At 34.3% G+C, this 18,073-nt stretch overlaps 1 pseudogene; it reads right to left on the minus strand.

Moving 5' to 3' along the window:
• Positions 1-9,635: 9,635 nt before the first annotated feature.
• LOC122125968 lies at positions 9,636-9,735 on the minus strand (annotated as a pseudogene).
• Between the last annotated feature and the right edge of the window lie 8,338 nt (positions 9,736-18,073).

Consider the following 18,073-nt stretch of genomic DNA (forward strand, 5'->3'; position numbering starts at 1 on the left):
GGTAGCAAGTCTACCTAAAATTAACTAAATAAAATAATGGAAACAGAAAAAATAAAAAGAAATACCAAAACCAAACGACAACTCACACCCCCCCCCCACCAAATCAGAAAAATCATGAATTTTGCTTTGAGTCAGTTCAGCATGTCACCAATCAAGAGCTCCTAGAGGTGTTAACTCACATAGGTTGGAGCACAGTGGCTTCCTATATACACTGCATGACCTCTCAAAAGGGAGATATCGCAGCCCATCACAGTGACATCATAGAAGAAATGGACCAATCAGAGTCTGGGCCAGTGAAGTCAGAGAAAAAGTGGACCAATCATAGCTTGCCAGCATTGATACTCTAGCCCATAAGCTTCAAAGACTGTTGCTAAGGACTCCATGTGGGCTTGAGGTTGCTCTGATCATTGTTATGCCATTCCTGAAACTACTAGGACAGTGGTCAAAGTCCTCTGATCTTGTAGAGGACTCCTGAATCTCATAAATTGCTTCTGTGGAGACACTGGCCAATAGCCTCCATACTTGATGGCCACCTTATCCTATATTTGTTCCAGCAATGACATGGCAAGAAGACCTCCGTCCTACTCAAAGACAGCTCTCCTACAATTTGCTTCTGAGGTTACAAGGCCCAGGCTGTCTTTGAGCCACAATCCTCACAATTCACCTTCCTGAGTAGTTAAGGTTATATGCCTGAGCCATCATTAGGTACTTAGCTCATCTCTCTCACATTTGGGGGAAGTATATATATATATATATATATATATATATATATATATATTTGTTAGAAAGGTTAGTATTAGATATGTACTTTTAACACCTTAAATGTGTTGCCCTTGCTGTCTAATATTTAATCTAGTGTTTGATTAGAAATTTGTCATAATATGATTGAAGATCCCTTGTGTGATGAGTTGTGTCTCTGTGCTTTGGGAGGTTTCCTGTCTTTGTTTAATTAGAATGTGTCTTAGTGTGGACCTGTGTAATTATGTTAATTGTCTTCTTTAAGCTGCTAGATTCCTGGATAGAAGGGTTCATGCTTTCAATCAAATTTGGGAAGGATTTGGTCATTATTCCTTCAAATACTATGTATTTCTTTTTTTATCCCTGTATGTTATACATATATACATTATACATTGTACATACAATACATATTCACATTGTATATTTGAATATACATATATATGCCTACATATTTATATTATATATACATTTATATACATATATTTTTCACATAACTTCCACTTTTGTGATTGTTTATGGTAGGAAGTCTAGATTGATCTCAGCTACTCCATCAGAGTTAGAGTTAGGAGTTTTCCTTTTTATTTCTTGGTGAAAATATGCATTTCTCAGCAAGGATATCAAAACCGGTACAAATAAGAGCTAGCTTTGAGTTTTCTCTCTCTCTCTGTCTCTCTCTCTCTCTGTCTCTTTCTCTCTTTCTCTCTCTCTTTCTGATTTCCTGCCTCTGTTTCCAACTCTCTGAGCACAGGACCATTGCTTACCAAGTTGTTTTATTGTGTACTGTGATCTACTAGTGTGCGCACAGTCATGTTCTGCTTCAAAGGTCACCATGCTGCACCTGGAAGAGGAGCTGTCTACAAAGTCAGCCTGCATGGGTGTGTCTGCCTCTTTCTTGAGGTCAGAGTCCCCATAGCTACTGGGGTGGCCTTAGTAGATGCCCATGTGCCTGGACTGCTGACTGCTGAATGTGGGCGACTCAAGCACAGCCTCTTTATTTACCCAAGTCAGAAGTCTGTGTTGGATCCTGGGGGCACTGCCCTATTGGTGACTGTGCTAGGAGGAAGGCTGTGAGTAGCAGGAGCCTCAATGTGGCCTGACATCTGGGGAAGAGAAAGAATAGGTCAACTCTAAAGGCAAAAAGAATGAAGAGAGAAAAGAAGCAGTAAAACCTTTATCAATTAAAAACACAAGAGTTTGGAAGTGGAAAGGCAGTGGAAATATTCTAAATAACAATAAAAATTGCTAACATGGATAGAAGATGGATCACATTTTGTCATACATAATTTTTAAAAAAACATACTAGGAATGAAAATTTAAAAGTCAAAATTTAAAACACTATTTGGATTATAACTACACAGTATAGCTCAGTGGTTAAACATTGGCCTAGCATATGTGAAGCAATGGTGTGATCTCTTAAGCATTACAAAGCACACACACAAAAACCAGAAGAACACACACACACACACACACACCACATACACACATTTGGAATATTGATATTATCATATTAAACAGAGGAAATTATCACAAATAGAAAATGTAGGTTAATATATGAAATAATAATATTTCTCGTCCTATTTAAAAGTTTAGTAGAAATAAAATAATCACAATAGATTCTTATAGATTAAGTAAACTGAAAATTAAGTAATAGAAGACATGAGAACCTTTTCAAATAAGTTTTAAATAATAAACATTTTGACACATGTATCCTTTCATTTTGACAAAAAATTGACGCTAGTGGTGTTTTAAATCAAGATTTAGAATATTATAACCAGGTGCTCTATATCTCGCTAGGGGTGGCTATATCTCTAATCGTTTCTCTCTGAATATTTTTATAATAAGGTATTATAGTTGCTCAGTCTCTCCCGAATTACAAACCCTATTTACATTTCCCACCATAGCTAGAAAATAGCAGCCACAAATCACCATGCCCAGCTCAAACATTTTTTTTTAAGTTAAGTAAAAATATTTCCAAAAATCACCAGGTAATGAAACTTTTCTTAATAAAGTATGTGCTTCTTAAAAATACAGTATTTGCTACCTGGACAAATATGTTTACATCTATAAGAAATAAATTTTTTAAATTTACCAACCGTATAAAAATTCAAAAAATAATTTTTAAATATTCACTTTATAAATATTTTAAAACAAAATATATGTGTCTGAATAATTTACATGTGTAAAAATCATGCAAAATTATATTAACTAGTCCTACAACTCTGAAAAAAGAATTACCCTGAAGAAACAGAAGAAAATATTTAAGTTCAAAATTTGAAATTTAGAAAATAAAATGAAATGTACTTTTTAGATGACTAAAGTAACTGTAAACCCTCTGCATACAAATTTTCTTATAAAAATGCATGAACAAAGAAAGCAAAAGCACTCATTCATCAATAGCAACAGCAAAAGCATCAGTAGTTCTTTTTTTGAGCATACAAAAAAAATCGATGGGAGAGATAACAACGTTCCTTCCATAAGCTGGGAAGGGAGGTGAAGGGTAAACAAAGGAGGAGGCTGCAATGCTTGGTAAGAAATGTATGCATTATCCTGCCCATGTAATTGTAACCCCTCTGTACAGTATGCTCTCAAATAAAATAAACTAAAATTTAAAAAAAATTAAAAAAAATTAAAAAAGAAATGTACTTATTTATGTAACTGTAACCCCTCTGTACATTACCTTTACAATAAAATTAAATTGAAATTAAAAATAAACCAAACAATATACCAATAAGAATTCTTACAAGCCATTGGTTAAAACCTTTGTAAAAAACTGCCCTAAGTACCCAAGGAATATATTTTGATGATGCTACTTTAATAATTAAACTTCAGTAGAGAAGCAAAAAGTGTAAAAACTGTTACAAAGTAAAGTAATTAATCAGAATATGTTACTATTCATAATAATCATAAGCTGAATTTATAGTGATAGTCAAATATGTAAGAAATGAGAGAATTTGCCATACATTTGCACTTAATATGTGTGAAAGAATTTTCTAGGTCTTAAATATATCTTAAGCTTAATACTCAGAACTTAAAATATATCTTAAATTTAATAAAGAACCTATTCTGTCACATCATATGATAATTAGGTAAAGCTGATATTAGAGCAAAGAACAGATTCTACTAAGTTTTTGTATGTTAATGTATATACTTATTTTGGTTGTGAGAAACTGTGGGGATTTCGACTTGAGTTATTGCTCATGCTAGGCAGGCGTCATATCAGTGGTTAATTTTAGGATAGGGGTTCCCTTTCCACAAGAACATGCATCTGATCTGTCATTTTAGCCTTCCCATCATCAATGGAATCAGAGTTGCAGACCAACTTGTCTAGCTTCCTACCTTGCCTGGCCTGGATTCCGCAGTCCTTCCAATCTTAGACTGTAGATAGTGCAGTGTGGTGGAAATGATCCAATGCACCCAGCTATAGATTGAGAAGGAGGTCCACTAAACTTTCGGCCTGGTTCTATTCTCAATCCTCCTCAGTAGTTACGAGTAGAGGTGGGAGCCCATGGTGCCAAGCAGTAAGAGTATTTTCTAAAGTAACTAGACATATATATGACTTGTGATTACCTCAGGAAAAAAATAAAAGAGGAGTGAAGCATAGAGGACAGACAGAATTTTAACTAGCTACTCAGAGGCTGAATCAGCTTAGGTAGCTACTCGAGAGGCTGAGATCTGAAGGCCACTGTTCAAAGCCAGTCAAATCATGAAAATACATGCGATTATCTCCAAAAAACCAGAAGTGGAACAGTGGCTCAAGTGGTAGACCATTACCTTTAGACAAAGAAGCTGAGGAATAATGCTTGCGCAGTATGAAGCCTCAAGAATAATGAATGTATGCATGAGCACATGCACATGTGTGTGCGCGGACTCGCACGAGCATCCACACACATGCACACAAACACACACAAATGAGTATTTCAATGTGAAGTTCTTTCATTTTAACCTTGCTGTACTTTATTTCCCTGTATTAGTTCACAAATTAACAAAATCAGCTAACCAACTATTTACATACAACTCATGTTTCTCTAAAGTCTACTCTCTTTTTGGAAGCCTGCTTTTATTTGACCCAAAAGTAAATTATTCAGGAAGTCAATTCATCTCTCTCAAGTCTGTTGTATTAGATGATTTTTAGGTTCCTCCTAGGAACATGATTTTGTGTAATCCTGCATGAAGCAACATAACCCTGTCAAACAATTAATAATAGGTTTTTCTCCGCCTGGCGAACATCTGTAGTTTTACTAACTTCATAAAATTCATGATCTGTCTGTGTATGCCAAAGACTGCTGGGCAAATAAAAAGACCCTTCTCAGAACTTAGCATTTGTATACTATTCATAGGTATGAGGTGTTTAAATATTACTGAATTTTTTTTGGAATAAATAATATTCATCTTGACTATCTTGAGAAAGAAAAATTAGTTTTTCAGCGCTTCAGGTAAGAACATGAGTGAAAGAAACAAAAGGAAAAGTGGAGAACAATAATCCATATATTCAAATGAAACAAAACAACCCAAGAAAACACAAATTAATTCAGTACTCAAGAACCTGCAGGAAATGCAAATATAAAAAAAAATCAACTATGACAATCTTATGAATATCCTTAATACATGGGAGTGAACTGTTGTAAGGATAGTGCTTAAAGCCCAGACTGGACAGAAAGATCTGTACACAATGCCACGCACCTGTTATTTTAAATTCCAGGAAGAATAACATAAAGTGTACTGAGCCCCAAATCAGATACAAGTAGGAAGCCAGATTCTATCTGAAAAATAATCAGGATAATTTAAGTCTGAGGACATGACAAAATGGTAAGAACAACCATTTCGGGGGCACAAGACATTCAATTCAAACTCTAATATTAGGGTATTAAAGAAAAAAACTATGATTTTAAATAATTGGAATAATGGTAAGATTTGAGTATTTGAGTGGAGAAAAATCCATGAGAGAGATAGAATGAACCCACATTGCAATACTTTCTACTTAAGTGATAATGTTTTGTGGTACTTCAGACAAAAACGTTACCTTGCTAATGAGTATGGATTTGCACTTGGGTGATGGAAATACTCTACTTACACATGGGTAAATTAAATAGATTTTTGGGGGTAGATTGTACTTCTTGAACTAAGAGCCTAGATGATGTCCCTGAGCTTTTTCTCTCAAGGCTACCACTCTACCACTTTCAGCCACAGTTCCAATTCTGATTTTCTGTTGGTTGTTTGGAGATAAGAGGCTCATGGACTTTCCTGCCCAGGATGGCTTCAAACCACAATCGTCAGATCTCACCCTCTGAGTAACCAGAATTCCAGCCATGAGTCATCAATGATTTTAATAATTTAGTAAATTGTGCAGTTACAGAAGTTATAAATTATCCTCATAACCTGTGTAATATATGTGTGTGTGTGTATATATCAATGCATACGGATAGAAATATTTTAGCATATTTTTTTATCTACAATAGAGTTGTGAAATCATCCTTCATTATAAAATAAAATGGTAGCCAGGCACCGGTGGCTCATGCCTATAATCCTAGCTACTCAGGAGGCAGAGATCTGAGAATCGCAAGTCAAAGCAGACAGGAAAGGAAAGTTGGAGAGATTCTTATCTCCAATAAACCACTCAAAAACCGGAAGGGGCACTGTGGCCCAATTGGTAGAGTGCTAGCCTTGAGCTGAAGAGCTGAGGGAGAGCGCCCAGGTCCCAAGTTCAAGCCCCACGACAGACGAAAAATAAATAAATAAAATTAAAATAAAATGGAAACAAAAGTTAATAAGGAGCAAAACAAAGAGAATTGTCACAGGTTTCTTGTTGTGAATGCAATATGAATTGTGAGAATCAGTTTGGCAAAATCATCTCTACTTTAACAAAATGGATAATAGCTATTAAATCCAATCCATCTATTTGCCCACATTGTGCATCCTCACACATGAGTGTCAAAATCAAACCACAGTTTCTGCCATTGTATTTATCTCACCTGTTATAAGTTAGAGGATAGATGAAGTAATCAAATAAAGATTAAAATAATAGTATGTGAGGCTATGAGTTAGAGCTGAAAATGATTTTAAGTATGATAATAGCTTATTAAATTGCATATTTCTTACCTTTACTCTATTGTCATGTCCCTCATTCCCACATTAGAAAAGTACATAGAAGGTTCTCACTAAATTATATGTACAATTATGAAAAAAAGTATTGAAAAAATATGGACACAGTGTGGTTTTAGCTTATTGTGACCTGTAGGGGGTAGTGTGTTTTTGAGGATTTGCAATATGTTCTAATGGAGATGAAGAGAGGGATGTGCTTATTCTGGAAAACTGGCTAGAGGGTTGCTCCCAGAAAGATAGTGATGAATTCTTCCAAAAGGTTACAGTAAAATCACTTTCACAACCATGTTCACTGCTGCACTATTCACCGTAGAAAACTGATGGAAATAGCCCAGATTCCCTTTGGCAGAGGGATGGTTAGAGAAAGTGTGGCACATGTACACAATTGGATTGCACCCATCCATTATGAAGACTGTTACATTATTTGCAAAGAAATGGATAGACCTAAAAATATGTTAAGTAAACTAAGTCAGAGACACACACACAAGGACCCATGTTCTGTCTCATATTTGGAAGATAGAACTTTATGCAAGTTTTCACAACAATATTAACCAAAGCATGCTATTTGCAGAGGAGAATTTCAAAGGTGTATTTTCTTATAAAATTGAAATTTTAATCCAACAAAATGAATACCAGGAAACTATCACTTAAGATGTGAGGGGAATTCAAAGGGAAGGAATAAAAACAGTTATGGAGGAAGAGCATGAAGGCATAATATTCAATACAGATAGTATGAAAGTAGAAAAAATTAAAGTGGGGTGAGATTTGGAAGGGTGTGGAGAAGTTATGTAAAGATCCATTGTACTTAAAAATTGATTTGTTGAATGGAAATTCTCTTGTACAATTATTTAAGATAATAAAAATATAATTAAAAACAATGGAGACATTTTATCTTAAACTGTGTTCTCTTAAACCATGAGTCAATATAATACTTTCCTCCTCAGAAATGTTCTTTGCAGGTATGTTCCTCACATTAACAGAAAAGTGATCAGCACAATGTATATCAATCCATCACATTGCACATCATAAAGAGACACACTATAAATTCTATTTCCATCTCTTTTAAAAATAAAATTGTTTGCTCTATAAATTGATCAGAGGCATGGATTTTGTGGCTAGTTAGTTCATTGAACATCTGTCTCTCTCTTCCTCTCTCTCATTCATGGTTCTCATATGATTGTTCCATAATTATCCTAATTTATTTTGTTGTTATATTTTTGGTTGCATCATTTCACTTTCTGCTCTGCCATTTCCCAAATCATTTACATAGAAAGTATTATTTCCTATGTTTTCATTCCTAGAATAAGCTGCACATGGAGACACCACTGGTCCTCATTTTCATTCTGTACCTTTTAATACGAAGGAAAATCTTTCCTCTGCTTTCTATCAATTCTCTACTCTCCAGTTAGAATAATTTAGAATAGTAAAAATGGAAAAAGAGAAAATAAGTCATGGTGAAAAAAAAAGATGCAGAAAATTCACTGGATTTTTCTGAACAGTTCAACCAACGTCAACTACTGGGGAAATACATGGACACCTCATTCCGACTGGTACTCAAAGTCTCTGGTTAGGCAATTCTGATGAAGACAAGGAAGAAGATGAAAAAGTGAGGAATGGTATCATTTGCAAGAAAAAAATGGAGAAGGATCCAAGCAAATTTCTTCTTTGGGCTGCCGAAATTAATTGGCTTTCTACAGTGTGGTGAAACCTTTCCAAAAAGGCCACTCGTGTAAATACTACAGTTGACACTGACGCATTGTCCATGAGTTGGTGGCTCGAGGCAGATATTCACGCAATAACTGTGAATGGCTGGACACACCTGCACAGTGCTTATACGTGGAATAATACCAGTGTGGCTTCTTTCTTACGTCATCATGATGCAGATACCAATGTCTAAACAAAAGGCCTCTTGACCCCCTTGCATCTTGCTGCTGGGAATAGAAACAGCAAAGATACGTTTGATCTCCTTCTTTTGAACCATTATATTAAACCAGGTCTGAAGAACAACTTGGAAGAAACTGCATTTGATACTGCCAAAAGGTAAGTATGTATGACTACCTCTTTGAAGTTGTGAAAGGCTGTACAAATTGTTCTCCTACGTCTTAATGATTTGGTTAAGTTACTTAAATTTCAAAAATGCCAGTCCATCCTTTGTCTCTGTACAAAATATTTTCACAATACAAAGCAACAGCAATATCTTACTTTAAAAATTCATGGATTCCATGGTATTCTTCCAAATGAATTGCCTGACTTTGATGTCAAAATATATTCAAGAGTTGTTTGTATACATCTATAATGATTTCTGTAGAACTTGTGATTTTTTAAATCAGAAATAATTTTAATGTATCTGTTGAAATGAGTAGTACAGAACCTAAAGACATTTCCGGTGCTTGTCTGAAGAAAGTATATTTTAACATATTCTGTATTCTGTTTGTAAAATGTCCATAATCTATTTCATTCTCTCCTAGATATAATGCTTTGAATACTACATTGTTATATATTATATAAATTCATTAATAAATGTGTCCTTACAGATTGCATTCCATATAAAAACAGTTTAAGATTCTTTTTTCTCCTAGGTCCTTATAATATTTTATTTCTTTGGGATAAAATTAAAATGTTATCTAATTTCAAAAGTTTTGTAAAGGTTATGCTATGTAAAGACCTTTCTAAATTGAAGATTTAATACAGTGATGTCAAACTAACTTTTAATTATATGAATCACATATGTTGTTACACTTGTATTTTTGTAATCAACTTTTTAATAACTGTTTTTCATTTCTAGCAACTGAAGAATGAAAAATATGGAATAATTCGCATATTTTCATATCATCCTTGTCCAAGTGGCATGTTAATCTCTATATTGTTGTAATTTATGTATACGTGCTGCTGAAGCATGTAGTATCCTGTAAATTTAAGTTGTTAACAGGCATATATCCTTGGTTGCCTATTTGTAGCAAGGAAACCTTATTGTTACTAACAATGTTATTGATCTTATTTCTCTGAAATTCTGAGTATAGTGGAAAAACATATTGTTTGGTAGATTGCTCAAACTTGCATTTTTTTGCCAATGACTATTTTAAGTCTTTTTCATTTTAAATTTGATTATACTTTGAAGCCTTTATGGCTAGGTTCAAAGAGATGGCTTTTCAAGTGCTTATTTATCAACTGAGTTAGCTTTGTGGAGCTAATGGATTCAAAGTAAGCCTTGCTGAAGTGCTACTTCTAAACTTTTGCAGCTTAAAATTTTCCAAATGAGGTCTTACTGGCACAAATGTCTACTGACCCTTTACCCTTCTTCCATGCAGTAACAGGCAAAACAGAATATCTTACCCTGACAGCAAAGATTATCTTACTGGAACAAAACTAATCTTAGTTACAAGGGATCATAGAGAAATAAACAGTTCTGACTAGAAAGTATTTTATCATAATATAATTGTTTATTATACCTACCATTTCAAAAGTAGCTAAAGACAAGAAGGTGAAAAATAATTGTTCTTATGCATGATTACCTAATGTCCTGACCATCCAACCAGGCAGGAACTTACACTACTGAATTTCTATCACCAAATATTTCCATAGCTCCAGGAGAAGTCCATATTTTTCTCCTTCATATTAGGCCTTAAATTGGTAATGTTTTAATCACAGTGTTTCCTCTTGCCTCTAGGCTGTAAATCTACAAATGGTAAAGCTTTAGGTCTAACTCTACCAAACTCTGGGGTAGAGATAATGGAATAATACTGTAAAACAGAGTTGCCTTTGATAGCCTAACCACAACAGAACAATGAAAAACATTTCCTTATATTACATATAGTTATATATTTTATATTTATATGTGCTAATTTTATGTTTCACACAATGAAACTTACTAGAATTAATCGATAATTTGACAAATAAATTGATATTTATTACAATAAATAAATTGGAATATAAATAATTAGGTTTAGAATATATATTAGAATATAAGAAGTATCAATGCAATGTCTTCGGTATAAATTTGTGATACCTTCTAAGTGTTCTTAGTCTACTGAATTCACATGGTAAAAAACAATGTTGTTTTCCTCTAATCTGCAAGGGATTTTACTCTGCTGCTCTGTATATTGTTTTAACTCGTTGGCCCAGAATGATTTTCTAAATATTTCTGATCATACCCAAATTTTGCTGATATGATGTCCAAAAGGTATTATTATTCTACAGGACCCACGCATCCTAGGATCCCAGGTCCCAGTTATCTGCATCATCAGATAACAAGGGCAAGTCTTCCCACCTAGGCCCATGCAACATGCCAACAGAAAGTAATTGAAGACTCATCTTAACTTCTCATTTCCTATAATAATTTAGTGCCCCAATTACACAGGGTTTAGCAGTAAGCAATTGTGAAATGCAAGGCAACTTAAAAATGAAAGATGAGATCACAAAATCTGAGAGAAACTACTGTAATTCACACTTTCAATTTACAGATGACTAGCCCATATGAGTGAACATGATCACAAATGTCACAAGAATATTTTTAATACCCCTCTCCTAATGATTAATGAAAGATTTCAGTCTAGTATAAGTAGGGCAAAAAATAGTTCCTGGAAGGATAGATCCATTATTTGTCTATCAAGGCTTTGAAAACTTGAATTAGAAGTCAAATATCATTCAGAAAAATATTAATTGAGAAGATCCTTAGTGCTTCAAAACACTGGTACTTCAGTAAAACTTGGTTATGTAGTATAAAAAGGTTGTCATTCTCAAATCAATGGTAACCTATATTTAATCTCCTGAAAATATATTCCTTTTCAAATAATTTTTTAGGGGGTCCGGGTGTGGGGCCTGATCTCTGGGCGTGGGCGCTGTCCCTCAGCTCTTCAGCTTAAGGCTAGGACTCTACCACTTGAGTCACAGCACAACTTCCAGATTTTTTTTTTTTGGTCATGTGATGCTGGGTAATTGAACACAGGACCTCATGCATGCAAGCAAGTGCTTTACCACTGAACCACCTTCCCATCCCCTCAAATAAACTTTTTAAAGACACATTCTCCAAAATAACATTTGACGAGTAGATGATACTTAGTGACATTACAAGTTTTTCAAGTGGAAGGAACAAGTTACAATAGAGTTGATTTATTATCCAGCACTAATACCAAACAGGTTCAACCATTCCTTAAATTATAGAAATAGTAGCCCCCTCCATTTGTGTTGTTCAGTAGATGCCTTCCAGAAATGTGTTACATAGATCAGCCTCCCATATTTCAAGCCTAAACATTAGCTAATAAAGTAAGTTTCATCAAATGATAAGGTACATTTTCAAAGATCATGGATATTTGCCTTATCATGTTGATTGATGTTTTCCTTAAGAAAGATGACTTCAAGTTTTGAATATGGGTACTCATCAGAAATGTGACAAACATAAAATCTGTCTTCTATTTCTATCATATTCCTCCACAGTAATAAATTTTAGTTTTCTTCTTTTCCCAAAAGTTATAGGTAGTAGAAAATATTATCCCATGTAAAATAAAATAATCACAAACCATTGTACGAAGCCATTTATAAAAACTGCTATTTAGGAAAACATTCTAAGCCATTTTTAAACTTTCTTGTTGACTAGAGATTAATCTTCTAAATGGATAAGAATAAAATCATGTCTCGGTGCTTCACGTCTCCAGTCTTGCAAATTGTTATTGCAGATGAATTAATTATGGAAATATAAGCTGATATCAGTTCAAGTATATGCAGGATTGAAATGCCATGGAATGTACATAAACCTGTCACAGTATGAACACTCAGTTTAAAAGAATGACTATCAAGAAGTTGAAACCAGAGAAGAATATTAGTAAAAACATAGAATGAATGAAAAATGAAAAAGTGGCAAGTACAACTAGAATACTCAATGTACACATGTGATAAAGGAAGTGGTAAATCTGAAATAAATCTTGGAGAAGAGGTTGGTTGAGAATGATAGAAGGAGTGACTCTGATCCAGGAGCACTGGACAATTACAAGGACATATTTAATTGTAACACACTACCACAACCTTTTGAAATTCAGTTAAAAACACAGCAAATACCAAACACACAAAAATCACAACCAAACGGCAATCTCTAGAGAGTATGAATATGACCTCTCAAAATTTTAAATAGTTAATCAAAAGCAGTATGGGAAAAGCAAACCAACTGTTCAAAGAGGGCAGTTTGGGGTAGGGGAGAATTTTGAACAGACTTAAATAGATTGTCTAATGTTATAAATCACCTACATCTGCAGCAAATATTTTCTAATGGGAGATCTCTTTGTCTGAACTGGATATTCCAGTCCTGAGATACACTTGATAGCTGGTGAATATAGAATGAAAGAAACAAGAACAAAACCCATTACTCTATTGGAGAGAAAACAGTCCTCTATGTTTTCTCTCATCGCTCTTTACTACTCTTTTTCACACTTTTCAGTCAAGTGATTTTGAATTATATCTTTCCTTCTTTGTTCTGGCAAAGTAATTGGTCAATGTAATTCAATAAATAGTATTTGCCATTTTTTCTATTATGCTGTTTACTTGTCCAAGGGAGTCCATTAAACTTCCCTCTTGTATTTGGTTGCCACGAAAACCCAACATCTATGATAATGAGGACAAACTCTCATGTAAAACGTTGTCTCCACAAAACCAGTCCAAAAGCTGTGATCACAAATATTTAGCTATACTTTTTTGTTCTTTTACTTTGAAAGTCTTCTTGTGTCTAAAGTGCCCACAAAAATAAGTACTCCACCACTTTTTGGTTCAATTACTTCTAACCTTAAAGATATAGTTTGCTAACAAGATGCTTAGAGGAAACCGAAGAATACTCCACTTTTGTCTTCTCACTTAAGACTCTTGTTAGATAGCATATCAGGAACAGTGAAGTTATTCTTTGCAAAATTACTTCAATAGATTATTTTTCTGTTGGTCTTGCATTTGCTTAACAAGATGTGTGGAGGGGCTGGGAAGTTGGCTCAGTGGTAGAGTACTTGCCTTGCATGCTCTAGGCCCTGGGTTCAATTCCTCAGCACTACATAAGAAAAAAAGCCGGAAGTGGCGCTGTGGCTCAAGTGGCAGAGTGCTAGCCTTGAGCTGAAGAGCTGAGGGGCAGCGCCCAGGCCCAGAGTTCAGGCTCCACGACCAGACCCCCCCCCAAAAAAAAAACCAAAAAACAAACAAACAAGATGTGTGGAGAAGAATAGAGTTAAATCACCCATACCTTGGATGACAGTGTCTGTTACAAAGGACAATACTTCTATGTCCTATTTCTATGTCCTCCTCTTAGCTCTTACCTGATTTCCAATTAATCACAGCTTCTTGGCTTAAAGTCTAGTGAAGTGGAAGGACAATAAGGCCTCACCCACTGCTACGTCTTCATGGTTTCTCTTTTAAAACTGTTTTATTTGGATGTGGAATTTATTTTTATATCTTCATTCGATCTAGTGTGCATTGAAGTGAGCCAAATAGGCTCTGTAAAACCACTTTAGGTAGCAAAAATATTAAGACAATCTATTTTAAAAAGTTTTGGCCTCCCTCCACTGCTGAAGCCAATACGCTTAGCTAGGGCTTCTAAGAACACTGTTTTCTTACTATTTCCATTTGCTCTTCTTTTCTGATCCCAAAACTTTTTGGCTTATGTAATAAGAGAAGTCTTCACTGTCTCATGTTAATAATGATATTATATTTTTGAGCCACTTAGAAATGTGAAATCATTGGTTTGAAGTATTCAATCAGATTTTTTTCTGTGTTTCAGTGCTTTATGTGCAAAGACATTGTAGAATGTATTATAAACAGAAAAGTGTAAACCCAATACCTTCTTTCATTGTGGAGGGAACTTTCTCCCTAAATAGTTTGACCCCAATTATCTTTTTCAGAGAATTACTGTTTGGTTAGTAAAGGTCAAATCATAATTTTGATGTCTATTTTTAAAGAAGTTTGGATTTAAATTCCACTACAACCTTGTTTCACACAGTAAGAGTTTATTTCTTGGGTAAAGACAATTCTCAAGGTAACCTACAGGATTTACAGCAAGGTTTGTGAGGTTTGTTTGTTTCGTGTGAAAAAGAGCCATCTTCACCCACATTGCTCCCTCTCACCTAAGTCTCCATGGATTTCTTTGCATGAAAGCCTATTCTCCCAGGCAATTTAAAAAAAATTTTAATAGGCTATCTTGTTAAAAATTTTGAACAATTAAAATTTACCTGTCATAACTTTAAAACTCTTTTGAAATTCCTTTAACAGAATCCTAATTCAACCTTTACCATCAAAAACAGTTAACATGTAGTTTTCATAATATCGTGTCCATGCAACTATTATTTTCCAGGGCCTTTGTTATGCTATATATATGACCATATATGCTGATGCTAAGCAAAATGAAATCCAAGATATGGAAACAGAGATTTTTATTTGCAGTTGTTGTTTTTAATGTACTATGTGATTTCTATTTTCTTTTGGCATTTTTCCCTATGGTTTATTCCCTGCTGTATTTGATTTTGATACCCTGTGTATTGGTATACATTTACCTTAATTAGGGAAGGGAATAGGAACAACAAAATGGCGAGAAACAGGACAAAGGGCAAACCAATACAATAGCAATGCTCACAAGACAATATGATGGAAATGTACATAACAACTTGTGAGGGGTATTGTGGTGAAGGAAAACTGTGAGAAAAATGAGAAAGGGGATAACAAGTTTGAAACATTATGTATTCACTACCTTACAATTTCTGTTACTCCACTTTACATAACTTTGACAAGCAAATTAAATTAAATAAATAAGCTACACGAAATAAAATTTCACTATATTGGTATAGTAAATATTATTATTTTTAGTAACTTTTAAAAATCAATACTATTTGGCATTAAATATGAATTAATTACCCCTTTTTAATCAAAGGGCCATCAACTTGAATGTTATCTACCTAGACAATATTTTCACAATATACTTGCCAATACTTTGAAAAAAGAATAAATTTAAACTTTCTCATACTAAAACAGAAAACAGTTTCATTCTATTGAAACCCATAACTTTTAAAAGTAAATAAGTTGTTAAGAGGACAGAATATATGTGTTCTTCAAAATTCCTATGACTAATAACTACTCATTTTCAAATTCTGAACATTCCTACCTGAGAGCTTCAAAACAGTACCTGTTTGCATGTTATGTAATTCTGCAATAGATTCATATTCCAATGGGTTGCTACAGATTGAGAAGTAAACAGAAAAATAGCCACATTCTGGAAAAGGATAAAACTATGAAGCATCTGTAATAATTAATTCTTCAAGAGTAAGCAATTCTTGATCAGAGTAAGCTATTATTTCTATGACCATTAATCAGAAGATTTATGCCATAAAGTCATCCTAGCCCAACAGTTTCCAAGGTGTAGGGTGCAACCTCAAAGTTCCCTTAATTTACATCACGAATAGCTTATCTCTATTGTGAAAAAACACTACACCTCTGCTAATGTGATGCCTTCTATGTTCTGGAAAGAACACCACAATAAACTGGGTTGCATCATTTTCCCCCACTGGTATTCTTGAGATCAGAACATTTGCAAATATTATTCATATTTATACTTTTTTAACTATCAAAGATATTCAGGATGCTAAGAGTGCAATGTTACAGTTCAAAGCCCACCCAGGCAGGAAGGTTCCTTAGATGCTTATCTCCAATAAACTTCTCAGCAAAAGCCAGACAGAAGTGGCACTGAGATTGAAGTGGTAGGGCACAAGCCTTGAGCATAAACAGGCTCAGAGACAGTGTTCAGGCCCAGAGTTCAAGCACTAGGACAAACCAATAATACAAAAACAAAAATGAAAACAAACCCCAAACCCAGCATTTTTTCTCATTGTATACAGAGGCACATAATTAAGGAAATTGCTTCCTGTGTTACATAGGTAGAAGAAAGAAGATGTCACACAATTATTCTCCTCATACTATGTTATACCAAAGCCTCAAAAAATTGCTTTTTCTAAATTTATAAGTTAATATCATCCATTTCTTGGCAACTCTGTCTACATTATTCACATTATCATTTTATACATGAATTGCCGGAATTATCTATTAACTAATTTCTAATTTTATCTCTCTTGAAAGAATATTCTAGGCAAGTAGACTGCAAGAATCATTTGTGAATTTGTCAATTAAACCCTCTACTTCAAAATAATTTTGGGGCTGGGAATGTGGCTTAGTGGTAGACTGCTGGCCTTACATGCATGAGGCCCTGGGTTCGACTCCTCGGCACCACATATGCGAAAAAACCCGCAAGTGGTGTTGTGGCTCAAGTGGTAGAGCACTAGCCTTCAGCTGAATAGCTGAAGGACAGTGTGCAGCCCCAGAGTTCAGGCCACACGACTGACAAAAAAGAAAAGAATTTTGTAGTATCCAATAGAATATGAAATTACAAACAAAACCAAAATATTTATTTTAAATCTCAATTCTAATTTAGCAACATTTACAAAGTCCTACATTAGACAAACTTTGCTATTTCTCCGGCTTAAGCTTTTGTAATCCTTCATTATTTCTTTGGAATCCAACAGAATGATGATTACTTAATTTCTCAAATTATGGAAGGTATTCATGAGTCATTTTGCATCTAAGAATGTTCTGTAATGGAGAGAGAATTTAAAACACAATGAGGATTATATATGAGTTGCATTTCAATAGGTAACTTGACTTCTCAAAAATGACAAAATTAGCCCAACCTTCCAACTGTGTATTCCTTTCTTGTTTGGTTTGTTTTATTAAGACAAAATTATAGGGAAGGTATCACTATGTAATTCTACTCTCTAATCTGTTTTATTCTGAGTGCTAGAATTCTAGGCTTATATCACATTGCCCTGCCATAGTTTCTTGTTTTATTTAATCTAGTTACAGATTAGCAATTCTGAATTTCTCCAGTGATATTACCCCCTACACTGCGCAGACTGTTCCTGTACTATTTTCAAACATTTTCTAACATTTGACACAGGATATGAACATTTTCACATGCACCTGCGGGGTCTCTGATTCATTCCTCAATGGATCCAATAACTTTAATAATGATTACTTGATTCTCTTACTATCTCTGGTCCCTACCTATGTAATATTCTCAAACATTTTTGAAAAAAGTAATTTGAGGACTTTCTTATATTAAAAATTATCACATGATTCTAGTCTTACTCAGGACATATTTTCTATTGTTTTCTAACTTTTCTACATTTTATGAGAGTCGTTTCATTTGTGTATTTGTGTGTGCACATATAAG

The sequence above is a fragment of the Dipodomys spectabilis genome, unplaced genomic scaffold (genome assembly GCF_019054845.1).
Source record: "Dipodomys spectabilis isolate Male_0828 unplaced genomic scaffold, ASM1905484v1 ptg000268l, whole genome shotgun sequence".
Classification (NCBI taxonomy): domain Eukaryota; kingdom Metazoa; phylum Chordata; class Mammalia; order Rodentia; family Heteromyidae; genus Dipodomys; species Dipodomys spectabilis.